Source organism: Bos indicus x Bos taurus, chromosome 29, assembly GCF_003369695.1.
Source record: "Bos indicus x Bos taurus breed Angus x Brahman F1 hybrid chromosome 29, Bos_hybrid_MaternalHap_v2.0, whole genome shotgun sequence".
Taxonomy (NCBI): Eukaryota; Metazoa; Chordata; class Mammalia; order Artiodactyla; family Bovidae; genus Bos; species Bos indicus x Bos taurus.
Window position 1 is genome coordinate 12,931,006 of NC_040104.1, and position 14,560 is coordinate 12,945,565.

The 14,560-nt window shown below is 44.3% G+C and overlaps 1 pseudogene; it reads left to right on the forward strand.

Moving 5' to 3' along the window:
* The first annotated feature begins 3,223 nt into the window (after window positions 1-3,223).
* Window positions 3,224-13,822, forward strand: LOC113886005 (annotated as a pseudogene).
* Window positions 13,823-14,560: the final 738 nt, after the last annotated feature.

Genomic DNA, 14,560 nt, shown 5'->3' on the forward strand with positions numbered 1-14,560 from the left:
CACCACCCTTACAGCAGAAAGCGAAGAACTAAAGAACCTCTTGATGAAGGTGAAAGAGGAGAGTGAAAATGTTGGCTTAAAGCTCAACATTTAGTAAAGTAATATCACGGCATCCGGTCCCATCACTTCATGGCAAACAGATGGCAAAACAGTGGAGACAGTGGTTGACTTCATTTTGCTGGGCTCCAAAATCACTTCAGATGGTGATTGCAGCCATGAAATTTAAAAAAACGCTTACACCTTGGAAAGAAAGTTGAGATCAACCTAGACATCATATTGAAAAGCAGAGACATTACTATGTCAACAAAGGTCTGTGTAGTCAAGACTATGGTTTTTCCAGTGGTCATGTATGGATGAAAGATTTGGACTATAAAGAAAGCTGAGCCCTGAAAAATTGATGCTTTTGAATGGTGGTGTTGGAGAAGACTCTTGAGTGTCCCTTGGACTGCCAGGAAATCCACCCAGTCCATCCTAAAGGAAATCAGTCCTGAATGTTCACTGGAAGGACTGATGCTGAATCTGAAACTCTAATACTTTGGCCACCTGATGCAAAGAGCTGACTCATTTGAAAAGACCCTGATGCTGGGAAAGATTGAGAGCAGGAGTAGAAGGGGATGACAGAGGATGAGATGGTTGGATGTCATCACCGACTCAATGGACATGAATATGTGTGGGCTTTGGGAGTTGGTGATGGACAGGGAGACCTTGCTGCCGTTCATGGGCTCACAAACAGTTGGACACAACTGAGCAACTGAACTGAACTGAAATTATTGAATATAGTTTCAGATTTCTTTCCTTTTTTTCTTTTGGTTTTCTTTGGTTTTGTTTCTGATGGGCCATATTTTTGTTTTTCTTTAGAAGATACTCCACTCTGAATGTAGAGTCATAAGTCTGAATTTTTAAGCCACTTAAGTAATGTGTTGTTATAGGCAGCTAGTCAACAACTTCGGAGAAAGCAATGGCACCCCACTCCAGTACTCCTGCCTGGAAAATCCCATGGACAGAGGAGCCTGGTAGGCTGCAGTCCATGGGGTCGCTAAGAGTCGGACATGACTGAGTGATTTCACTTTAACTTTTCACTTTAATGCATTGGAGAAGGAAATGGCGACCCACTCCAGTGTTCTTGCCTGGAGAATCCCAGGGATGGGGGAGCCTGGTGGGCTGCTGTCTCCGGGGTCACACAGAGTCAGACACAACTGAAAGAACTTAGCAGCAGCAGCAGCAGCAGCAGTCAACAACTTGATGCAATTAGATTTATTAGTCTTTGTTCTCAATTTGTTCAGTTCAGTTCAGTCCTTCAGTCGTGTCCATCTCTTTGCAATGCCATGGACTGCAGCATGCCAGGCTTCCCTATCCATCGCCAACTCCCAGTTCTTGCTAAAGCTCATGTCCATCGACTTGGTGATGCCATCCAACCATCTCATCCTCTGTCTTCCCTTTCTCCTCCTGCCTTCAATCTTTCCTAATACCAGGGTCTTTTCCAATGAGTCAGTTTTTCCCATCAGGTGGGCAAATAATTGGAGCTTCAACTTCATCATCAGTCCTTCCAGTGAATATTCAGATGGATTTCCTTTATGATGGACTGGCTTGATCTCCTTGCAGTCCAAGGGACTATCAAGAGTCTCCTCCAACACCATAGTAAAGGGCATGTATGTGTGTCATTTGTCAGTGATGTCATATTTCCCCTTTTAGGATTTAACCACCAAAACTGAATTTAAATAATATGCAAAAATAAGGATTAAAACACAGTGCCCCATCTACATACACCTGGCAATAGGAGAGGCTCCTGTTGTATTCAAGGGACAGGCATGTATAGATCTCATGTAGGAATTGGCCCGGAGAGTCCTGGATGAGTCCTTAAACACGATTGTCTTTACTTTGGCTGCCACAGTTGTTTTGTCTTCTTTGATTGGGAAGACATTTCAAAATTATTTTTTTGTATGTTTGCTTTGGCAGAAAAGTTTTCATGGCATAGACGCTATGGAGATATTATATCAGAAATGTATCCATTTATCTTCAGCAGTTAAATTCATTGGTTTGTATGTCCCTGATCATCTTCTTTATAAATTTAAAGGAAAGAAACATGCTCAGTATGCATTCAATCTCTTTGTAAATCAACCAACTTGAATTAAATTCCTCTCTATCCGCACTGCACTCCCAACTCTAAGCCAGAAATAAAAACCTGCAGAGACTGAAGGCTGATTCCAGCACATTGCTGTGGAGATTTAGTTCCCACTTTTTTTTCGGGTAAAAAAAAAAAAAAATACTTGCTAACATTAAAATCAGTAGATTGTACATAAATATCCAAACTTCTTATGCTTTTGAAAACATGGCCAATAGGCCTGCTTTCCAGCATGGGTGAAGTGCAGGAAAGGCTGCTCCCAGTGGTAAGGCCTGTGCTGCCCAGGGTTCAACATGGCCATCTAGTCCTAGTATCATATCTCCTGCCTCCTGGGGCCTTGGGTTTGTGAGAACTAGACTGCTAGCTCTCTTAAGATAAAGACTACTTTTGTCTTGATCAACTTTGACTTTGAAGCCTTTAACCCGGAACCTAGTACACAGTTCTTCCTTGTATGTTTGTTGGATGCTATAAAATATCTTGTGGATGCATATGACATTTCTTCCAATACTGAACCCATGCAAGTGAAGTACTGCTCTGCCCTAAATCTTTGATGCAGACTGACATCATAGGTGCCCCTGATATCTGCCATTAGACCCACTACCTAAAGACAGTTGTGTATCCCTTGGCTGTCATGAAGTCTTCACTTAGCCATTTGACAACTTATCCTCTAGCAATTGCTTCTCCAATGAAAACAGCAAAGCATATCTTGTGAAGTGGCTAGGAAGATGACATACAACCATGAATGTAGAACATGGCCCCTAGTATCCATTTTCATGATGTTCTTAGCAGTTTTTTCCTCCAAGTAGGCAAGGTTCTCCATCTTCTTAGATGTCCATGCAGATCAGTTTGATTTTCCAGCCAAGGTTCAAGGAAGAGATTACAGTTCAATTCTCAGTATTCTGAGAAGCTTCAAAGTTCACTTGCCAAGGACACTGATGAAGGTGAAGATTTTATCCAGAGCTTTGTGTGTTTTTTTAGATCTATTAGGGGACTAAAGGGGAAAGCTAGGGTAGAACAGAGCATATATAACTAGGAGTTCCTGGTCACCACTACATGCTAAGAACCCATACTTCCCTTAGTATTTGGAGCCAGGAAAGAAGCATGAAGTGACTTGTGCTCCTCGGGCTGGTGGCCTTCTCAGAGTGCATAATGAAGTAAGTATGGGGACTGTAAGCCTCATCATATTCCTTTCTCAGATTTTTTTTTCCTCTGATTATTCTTCCACCCATCTGGGTTTTATTTTAATTTTATTTTATTTTTAAATTTTACAATATCGTATTGGTTTTGCAAAATATCGAAATGAATCCACCACAGGTATACATGTGTTCCCCCTCCTGAACCCATCAGGTTTAGAAGAGAATGGAATATTTCCCTAACAGTGTTAAAGTTCAACTCTTACTTATCGATAAGTCACTTGCTATAGGAACTGTGGATCCCAATATCTTCGTGTAGATTTGCATGGTTGCACAACTCTTGGGGTCCAGTCATGTCATGACCTATTGAAAATACAGCTCCTTGCAACTGTTCAGTGCACAGTCTATGCATATGTCGATGTGGTCCTGTGGAATAGTACTTTTCTACACTTTATTCAGCATGTCCTCTTTTTCCCCTCTCTACTTCAGACTGTATATGTCTATGTCTGCATCTCTGTATCACTATCATTTATTTCTCCACCTCTTTGGAAGTCACTGGGAGTGTATTTCTCTCTGTGTTGTTTTCTTTTAATTTTTCATTTGACTCTTCCTTCTTTCTCAAGCATCCAAATTTTCCTTACTTGTTCCCTATATCTTGGATTCTTCTTTCAACTCTCTCTTCTCTTTCACCTTGGAGAAATATACACTGATTTATGTACACTGTTTTATATCTCACAAAAAGTGTGACCACAGCCAACTCAGAAACCTCTTGCATTTCAAATTGATCCCTTGTAAAAGAGGATAGGAGTCCCCCTTCTACCTCCTTCCTTAAGGTTCTATGAGAAGGATAGAGTGGGATGACAACAGCAATGCTAATGGCTGTCATGGTTGAGACTTCCTATTTATTGGGTACCTTATTCCATCACTTCACTTATCCCCAAGATACTCTGTTTGGAGGGTTTGTATTGTTACATTCCACCATTTTACTGAAGGGGAGACTGAGACACCACATGGTCATATGGCTTACCCAAGATTGCAGAACAGAACGTGTATTCACATCTAAGTCTTTGCCATGGTATGTGCATAAAATTCTGATAATAAACTGCCTCATAAAAAGTAAAGAAAATACACAGGGCCATTACAATGACAGTTATACCCTAACACCGACAGCGTCTTGTAGCATCTTCTTTGTTTTGTCAAATGCTCAGTGAAAGAATACCTCTAAGGAGAGTGAAGACCATGAGAAAAACCCTCACTGAAAAAAAAAAAAACATACTGAACAATTTCCTGAAGAAACATGCTTATAGACTGTCCCAGTTTTCTTCTTGTGGCTCAAATCTAACTAGTCACCCTCTGAGGAACATCATGGATATGAGTGTATTGGGGAGGGTGCTCCACAGTGCCCCCTGGTGCTCCAGCCTATCACTGGGGCTTATCTGGAGGTACCTGGTGAGATGTTGGAGTTGGGGTTCCTGCAGGAAGCAGAAACCCTGGAAAACAGGGACCCCAATAAGAGGAAAAGGCATTCTCATCCTCAACTCGTGGTCTTTGTAACTGGGCCCAGCAATGACCAGATGGCAGGTAAACATCCATTTCTGTGTCAAAGTTGTAGCATTAGTTTGAGGGTGATTGTTCCTTCTGAACTAAGTGAGCCACTCACTTACAGATGAAGAGTGAACCATCACTGATCAAAAGATAGAACCAACTGCAAAGTAATTGTGAATCCCCAGGTAGAGGAATTCAGTTTCCACAGATGCAAGAACCATAGCAGTAAACAGTTACTGAACCTGTATTCCATGTAAGGTCATAAGAATCTAACACTGTGGTTACCGTTTTTAGACTAGAAAAGGGGCTTATTTTGTCTTCAAGAATGCCCATGCCAGCCTGAGAGATAGGCAAGGAGTAAATGCATTTCAAATGAAAGGGTCACCTGTGTGGTGTTGATTGGATATGGTCTGATTTAGAGGGAGTGGCTGGGGTTGATCAAGAAGGACCTCCTGTAGAAGAGGGTGCTAAGGCTGGATTTGAAGAGACTACAGAGCTTCTCAAATGAAGGCACCAGGACTTCCCTGGGTGTCCAGTGGTCCTGGAGGCCTAGTGGTTATGCCTCTGGGTTTCCCAGGCAGGAGGTACCGCTTCAACACCTGGTCATAGAGTCAATATCCTGCATAAATATCAAGTGCAGATACCTCTATGACCAAAGTCTATGAGCTGCATGGTGGATAGAAAGTGATCCCAAGAGATATGTTACACCCAGAGGGAGGCATCAGTGTGGGAATAGAGGGCAGCCAGTTCTGCACTAACCCACTCTCTCCTTCTCCCTGTAGATGCTCTACGAGGGTAACATCACCATTGGAACATCCCCGCAGGAATTCCAGGTTTTCATTGACACAGGCTCATCTGACTTGTGGGTGCCCTCTGTCTTTTGCACAAGTCCAGCCTGTTGTGAGTACAGACATCCCATACCCGGACCATCCTTCACTTGCCCTGCTGCCCCATTTCCACCCTTGGCACCTGATGACACTGATCTCTTGTGTCTGCAGCTACACACGTTATATTCAGACATCTTCTGTCTTGCACCTTCCAGCCTACCAATAAAACATTCAGCATCACCTATGGATCTGGGAGGATGAAAGGAGATGTTGTTCATGACACAGTTCGGGTAACAGTGTAAAAATTTCTGAGTCAGGACTAGCTATGGAGTGACCACTGCTTGCAAAATAGATGCAGGACCATCTGTTAGGACCATTCCTAGCCTAACTCCCATAGATATTGGCCATCTTATCCACAGGATCATGTCTCTGAGGAGGCAGTGCCCATGGTGACAGATGAGCAAGCAAAGTAGCTAACCCAGAGAGTGGATTGAGGTGTGGACTTGCAGATCCTCTGCCCATGTGCAGTTCAAGGTTCTTTTCCTGAGAGAGAGAAGAAGGGACAAAATCACCCACTTTTACATTCACAGACTGTTCCAGGCACTTTCAGGTGATAACTGGTTTAATCCTGCAACAACCCCACACAGCAATTACTCTGATTAGCTCATGAGATATATAAGGAAACTGAGTTTCAGACAGCAAGGTCTTGCTGAAGGCACACATGTTGTAAAACGTGGAGTTAGACTGGGTTTTCAGGACTGAAGTTGCTGTAGGGTGTTTGGGGACAGGATAAAACTGATCTGGGGACAATAGGGGCAGTCAAGTGATTCAGGTATCCAGAGTGGGAAACTGGAGGCCTGAGAAGTCAAGGGGCCTGATAAATGAGTTCTCACTCTAGAGGACCCTAGAGAGTCTCCTAAACGTATGGCCTGCCTCCCCCATAAGACTTGAGTAGTTCCCCTCTCTCTCTTTCTGTCTCATACACACTCACAGAAATACACACATATCCCCAAAAGTGAATTCCCCAGGCAGTAATTTCATAGAACCCTGCAAGCAAGATTGTGTTTTTGGCTCTGTCTTCCTGGACAGATGCAGAATCCACAGTACATTACAGAGAATGCAGTCCATTCCTGTCATTAGGTCACAGTGACACCAAAGAGAAGGCTCTCTTGCTCTTGACTGTTTGTCCATAAGGTGGCATCAATGGGACCTGGCCTAACTCTTGGTTGTTCCACCTGTAAAGAAGCCATAAGGCCAGTTTGACTCACTCATGTGGTGTTTTTCAGAGGGGCAGATGTTTTAAAATTCACAGCCTCTCTCAAATTGAACCCAAATTCCCCTCCCAGCTTGATCTAACCGGCTGTGGGCCACCGAAACAGAGCCCAGCATCAATTTTTCTCTAAGGATCTAATGGCAATGCACCCCAGCCCAGTCCTAGCCCCACTTCATGTATCTGTAAGTGGGAACACTCTTCTCTCCCACAGATTGGGCACCTTGTAAGTACTGACCAGCTGTTCGGTCTAAGCCTGGCGGAATCCGGGTTTGAGGGCATAACTTTTGATGGCATCTTGGGCTCGAACTACACCAAAATATCCTTCTCTGGAGCAATCCCCATCTTTGACAAGCTGAAGAATCAAGGTGCAATTTCTGAGTCTATTTTTGCCTTCTACTTGAGCAAGTAAGTCTGAGATGGACAATCTCTTTCTCCAACTTAGCTGTAAGATGCTTTCAGTTGCACGAAAATTATAGAACACTTAATAAAGAAGTATCCTGAGAGATAATATAACCCAGGATAACTATGGGCCCAGGGCCCTACCTGGCTTCACCCCTGGCTTTTATAAATAAAATTTTATTGGAACACAACCCTACTCCTGGGCTCAAGACCAGTAACTTGGTCTAGGAGTGTGAGTGAGGAGAAAGGCTAATGGAAGGCAACAGGAAACAAGTTGAAGGAAAAGGCATTAGGATTTGCTTATGAATTTGATAAGGAAGGAAGGAGAAGGATGGTGGATATCTTTCCTTCCTCATTAGCATTTCACTGGGAGCCCAGGACCAGCTACCAATTTGTGGGAGCCAGTGAGAAACAAAAGTGTGGGACACAAAAATGTGGGACCCCTTGTTCAAGAAATATTAGGCATTTCAAGACAGGGAGAGCAGAGGTGGGGTCCCTTCTGTGTGTGGGGCCCTTTGCACAGTAGAGGTCACAGACCAGTGGAGCCAACTCTTGGTGACCTGAACCCACACCCTTAGAAATTCCAGGCCTTGATTTTCCTGAAAAATGACAAGATGGTCAAGGGGAAAGCAAAACGCTTCAGCACCCTTTCCTCTGAGATTGTCTGAGCACTCAGGTCACAGGTGGTCCAGGGCGTCTTCAGAAGACATAGTGGGTAGAGCCCAGCCAAGTGATTCAGCTTCTAACCTCCTCTGTACCATTCATTAGCCAGTAACAGACCCCAGTCTGGATCTCAATCGCTCCTAGCCTCTACTTCTGCATCTGTACATGGGGACCTTATTAGGGCCTTGATGGGTGGACAAACACAGCTCTCAGAAAGTGCTGTTGTTACTGTCCTTTAAGGATCCCCCCCTCTCTTCCATTTGCAGATACAAGTGGGAGGGCAGTGTGGTGATGTTTGGTGGGGTGGACCACTGCTACTGCAAGGGAGAGCTCAACTGGGTACAAAGCAAGAGACTGGAGTGTACACATGGACCGATAAGCCTCTCCCACTGAGGGTCAGCCCAGTGATGCTCCCTCTATTGTACATGGACACAGGTAGACACACACAAATTAATTCTCAGACACATAGTCCCACAGACATATACACCACCCACAATGACACAGACCAACACACAGACACATGGAAACACACAAGCAGACACATATAAACATAAAAAGAGACACATAAAAACATGCATAGCTAGTCATAGACACACACACAGAGACACATAAAAACACACATACAAACAAGCACACAAGCACATGGATACACAAGCAACCCATGGGTTCATAATCCCCAGGCCTTCTGAGCAAGGCTCTGACCAGGGTCCTAAAAGGGTCTAGAGAGGTCTGTGCAGCTGGGAGAGGGCTGCACCCACTGCCCTTTGAGGTGGGGAGCATGATTAGAGGACTTTACAGTGTGGTGAACAGAGAATCAGGGAGAATTTCACCAGCCTGAACAGAGTTATGATAAGATGACCAACAGTCCAGGGCTACCTAGGACATAGGAAGTTCACAGTATAGTTAAATGTCATTTTAAAAACAGGGACAGCCCTCAGAAAATGGGAAAATCTGGTCTTCTTAAGGATCAGCTACCCAGCACCAGTGGAGAGAGGTTGGCTGTAGTCTTAAGATGTGAAACCAACTAATTAAAAAGGCACCCCACGTTCTTGGGCACATAATGGGACAGGGGATATAACAGAGAATCAGGAAGGGGGGATCCAGGAGTGACCTGAGGACAAGAGGCATAATTGATAGGATTCTGTGTGATACCCTCAGACAAAAGCTGACCTATTCTTTGGAGTTTCTGTGGGCTAGTCATGTATTTCCTGGCCAGGGTCTCAGGGTCTGAGCTGGTTGTAGGAGCAGTGCTGGCAGACACCCTCTCCCAGAGGAGCTCCTCTCTCCCCCTACTATGAGAATCTGCTGCCCTGCAAAACTCCATCTTCACTCTGCATGCAACCTGTTATTTGTTCCCCACCAGCTACAACTTTCTGGATGTTTCTCATTGTTTTATCAGTCTTCATTCACTCATTGAACAGACAAGCATTGGGCATTCACTGTGTGCCAGGCACTTTAGGGAGGAAAGGAGAATAAAACGCCCTCACATCTAAGAAGGCAGATGTACATGAAGTGACTCACCCACATAGTGAATGGTAATGTTGGTACATCCTAGACATGAAGAGGAGAAGACAGTGGCAACCCACTGCAGTACTCTTGCCTGGAAAATCCCAGGGATGATGGAGCCTGGTGGGCTTCCCTCTATGAGGTCACATAGAGTCGGACACGACTGAAGTGAGTTAGCAGCAGCAGCAGACATGAGGAAGGGTCTACAGAGAGTGACCAAGACAGGAGACTGATAAACATCAGGGGAAAGACTTCCCAAAAACAGTACAATTAAGGTGGAATCTGGAAGACAAGAATAAATTTGCTAGTCAAAGTGGAGTGGAGTCTTCTAGGAAGGAAGACCAGGTTGTGTGAAGGTGCAAAAAATCCTGGTGTATTCAAGTACTGCATTCGAGGATGTCAAGAAAGGTGCTGTGTCGAGAGAAAAGGAAAAGAGGGCAAGAAATGAAGGGCTGTTTAGGAAACAGTCGGGAAGGGGACAACTCTCAGAAGACTCAGAGTGACCTTGATGTCTGCTTTCTTCCATTGTCTCTCAGCATTTCCATGGGAAGAAAGGTTATTGCTTATTCTAGCGGCTGTGAGGCCATTGTTGACACTTGGATATCACTGATCCAAGGCCCAAGAAGACTGGTCAATAACATGCAGAAGCTCTTCGGCACCGCGCCACGGGTTCCAAGGTGAAGAGTCATACCCCAGGGTCACCCCAGTCTCCACACACAACAAGGATCTCCAGGGCCAACCTCTCACCCCCTCTCTCTAACAGCACTACATTTCATGTTCTGTGGTCAATACCCTGCCCTCTATTATCTTCACCATCAACAGCATCAACTACCCGGTGATGGCTCGGGCCTACATCCTCAAGGTGAGGGGACAATACTGAGAGTTGGTTCTCAAACTGGAGCTTGCAGGAACCCTTGGGCTGCTGCTGGGAGGAGGGTGCCCTCTGCAGGCCATGTCATACCATTGTAGATACTGCTGAGCCCTGTGGCTGGGCCAGTGCCTCCCACAAAACCAATCACTTGGGAGTAAAGGGCTGTGTGGGACACAGATCTTCCTGAAATAAATGTGGAGACGCCACACCGTGCTGGCATGGTGGAAGTCAGAAGGGGAGGGGAACACTAAGGTCCTCAGTCCTCAAAGAGCTTCAATTCAATCTGAACCCTTAGGTGCATGAACATGAAATTCAGTTCTAGCAGTCCCTGAAATAGGCCATCTTACAAGGAGAATGGCTGGGGACAGTTTCAGTATGATGTTCCAGCATAAGTTCACAGTTTCCCTTCCTTTCTCAAAGTTTTCCTGGTTTGGATGATGAATTACATGGTCAGCCTAGTTCTTGGCTGCATTTTCCCCTTGCTCCGGCTTGGTGCCTCCTTTGTGAGTTGGAATGCCCGACCCCTCTGTGGGGAGGTTGGATGCTAATGTTATTAAAGGGTGCTCAGTGACTGCTCAGCCCCAGCACAGGGTGGAGGTTTCATGTCAGCTCCCTGTGGGAGTTCACAGCAAGCTGATGTGAATTTCAGGAATTCTAAAACCACAACTCATAGAGCCATATGGAGGGTTGTTTGGTTCTAGGCAAAACTGAACTGGATTCCATGCAAATGGCATCTCAAGGTGGTCTGCACTGGGGCACTCGGGACTTACTAGGGGTGATGAGGGTTACGGATGGACCAGTGAGGATGGGGAACCAGAGTAAGTTACCCAGCCAAACCTGGAGAGGCCAAAGAGGGTGAGACTGGCAGATGGTCTAGGCCATGGAAGAGTTTGTGATGACCCACCAACTCCACCACCTCCTAATTCAGAGGAATTAATTATAAGGGGTAATGAAATAGATTCTCTTCATCCCATCTCAGATGATCTTATCACTGGGCTTTTCCTCCAGGGGATTTTGGCAGAGGTACTTCAGCAGAGCTTGTTCCCTCTTGTTCCCACACCCCAGTCACCAGCTCTATGCCACAAATGCCTGCTCTGTCCTTTCCAGTCCTACTTGGTAAGTGGTGGCACTAGTGGATCCCTGAGCCATCCCACACCTCCAGGGGCCAGAATGCCCCTTCTTTGACATTCAATGCTGCTGGGGAGAATGCAGCGCATGTATCAGGGGACCCAGGGTACACAGAGCCTTCAGCCTTTCTGAGCTTCCTCCAGGGGTGGAGCTACAAACTATTTAATTGGCGCTGCCATGGTTAGGCACTTTTGCAGTGGAAGCATCCCTTCTTTCCACTTGGAGGCCCTCAGTACATGCCTCAGCTGAGTCAGCAGGGGTCAGAGGTTGATTTCCTTTCAGATTGACTGGTTTGATTTCCTTGTTTTATAAGGGACTCTCAAGAATCTTCTCAAGAACCACAGTTCAAAAGCTCAGTTCTTTGGCATTCACCCTTTCTTATGGTCCAGATCACACATCTGTACATGATTACTGGAAAAATCCTAGCTTTGACACTACAGACCCCTGTAGCATAGTGAGTCTCTGGTTTTTAATACACTGTCCAGGTTTTTCATAGCCTTTATTCCTTCCAAGGAGCAAGAGTCTTTTAATTTTGTGGCTGTAGTCAAGGTCCATGGTGGTTTTGGAGCCCAAGAAAATAAAATCTGCCCCTATTTCCACTTTTTCCTCATCTATATGACATGATGTGGTGGGACCAGATGCCATGAATGTTGAGTATATTTTTGTGAATAGTTTTTTGAATGTTGAGTTTTAAGCCAGTCTTTGCATCTCTTCTCCTCAAGAGGCCCTTTAGTTCTTCTTTTCTTTCTGCCATTAGGGCAGTGTCATCTTCATATCTGTGGTTTGTTGATAATTCTCTCAGCAATCTGTATTCCAGCTTGGTAATTATGCAGTCCAGCATATCAAATGATGTATCCTATATAGAAGTTAAATAACCAGAGTGAGAATGTACACCTTGTCATGCTTCTTTCCCAATTTTAAACCTTTCAGTTGTTCTGTGTCTGATTCTAACTCTCGCTTTTTGGCCTACATACAGACTTTTCAGGAGACAGGTAAGGTGATCTGGTACTCCCATTTCATTAAGAATTTTCCACAGTTTGTTGTGGTCCACACAGTGAAAGGCTTTGGCATAGTCAGTGAAGCAGATGGAAATGTTTTCAGGGATTCCCTTGCTTTCTCTATGATCCAATAGATGTTGGCAATTTGATCTCTGGTTCCTCAAACCAGTTTGTATATCCAGAAGTTTTCAGTTCATGTAGTGTTGAAGCTTAGGTAGAAGGATATTGAGCATTACCTTGTTAGCAAGTGAGATGAGCGCAATTACATAATAGTTTGAACATTCTTTGGAATTGCCTTTCTTTTGAACTGGAATGAAAACTGACCTTTTCCAGCACTGTGGCCACTGCTGAGTTTTCCAAATTTGCTGACATACTGAATGCAGCAATTTTACAGTCTCATTCTTTAGGATTTTTAAATAGCTCAGCTGGAATTCCATCACCTCTCCTATCATTGTTTGTAGTGATGCTTCCTAAGGCCCATTTGAATTCATAATCCAGTATATCTGGCTTTACATGAGTGACCCAAGCATCATCTCTTTCCCGGTCTTTATGACCATTTTTGTTCAATTCTTCCGTGCATTCCTGCTACCTCTTCTTAATCTCATCTGCTTCTGTTAGGTCTTTGACTTTTATGTCCTTTAGTGTGCCCATCCTTGCATGAAATGTTCCTCTGGTAGCTCCAATTTTCCTGAAGTGATCTACACTCTTTACAATTCTATTATTTTCCTCTAATTCTTGCACTTTTCACTTACAAGGACTTTCTTATATCCCCTTGCTATTCTCTGGAAGTCTGCATTCCATTGAGGACATCTTTCCCTTTCTCCTTTGCCTTTCACTTCTCTTATTTTCTCAGCTGTTTTTATGGCCTCCTCAGGCAACCCCTTTTCCTTCTCACATTTGTTTTTCTTGGGGATGGTTTTGATGACCACCTTCTGTACAATGATACAAACCTCCATCCATAGTTCTTCAGGCTACCAAACCTGATCCCTTGAATCTATTTTTCATCTCCACTATAAAATCCTAAGGGATTTGATTTATGTCATAGCTGAATGTTCTACTGGTTTTCCTTACTTACTTCAATTTAAGCCTGAATACTGCTTTCTTCTGCCTAAGCATTGGTGCCAGATCACCAGATGTGGAGCAAAAACACACAATTTGAGGACTGTTACCCTGGATTTGTGCATGGCTTTTCACGTGCTTAGCTGTTTGACCTTCATCAAGTCCCTTAACCTCAGTTTTCTCACCTGAAAAACGGGCACCATGATGATACTTCAACCTTTTAGATTGCATATGTGCCTGCAAAGAGCAGCTGGCCCTGAGACGCCTTTCTGTGTTCCTGAGTCTGGAACAAATATGAATTATTCTGCCACCTGGGGAGAAGGAAATCTTCTGTTTAGAGGTTATGGCTGCCATCACCAAGGCTAAATATTGATTCAAGCCAAATGGCATCTATCTCTGAACCCTGACCAAAACTCTGACTGAGCTGATGCTTCTGTTATCAGGGCCCCAACAAGAGCTAATGATAACTGGCTCATATTCCTCCCTTCTTCAGCCTTACCAGTCAGCCTTTCCTTGTCAACTACTTCTAGCCTGAAACCACCCTGCAAGGAGAATTGTAAGGCTTTTTGTCTCTTTTCAGTTTCCCACATCTCCAGCATAGCAAAAAGTAGCTGTTATTGCTACTTGTCATAGCAACAACTATGGCAACCTGTACAGTCCAGTCTCAGCCTGTTAAATGAACCTGTCCCCATTTGGACCCTCATGTTTTAATTACCTACAGCTGCCTTAGAAACCTTCCTATGCTTGCTGTTTAATGACCAAATATGTGTGGACTTGATATAGTTTTCTTTCCCAAGTATGATTCCAACCATGCAATGAAGTAACCAGACATTTAGTCATCTAACTACCCACAGGAATTGGCAAAAGCAAACCACCCATCCATTTCTTGCTTGCCCCAAAACAACATTAATGTGATCTGCTGAAACAATGTGATATATTGGCATGTACACTCCAGAGGGACAGTTTTTCTGGATTCGTTTACCACCTACTGCAGAATGTTTATCACAAACCTTGCCCTCTAGCAGCTGGTCACCTG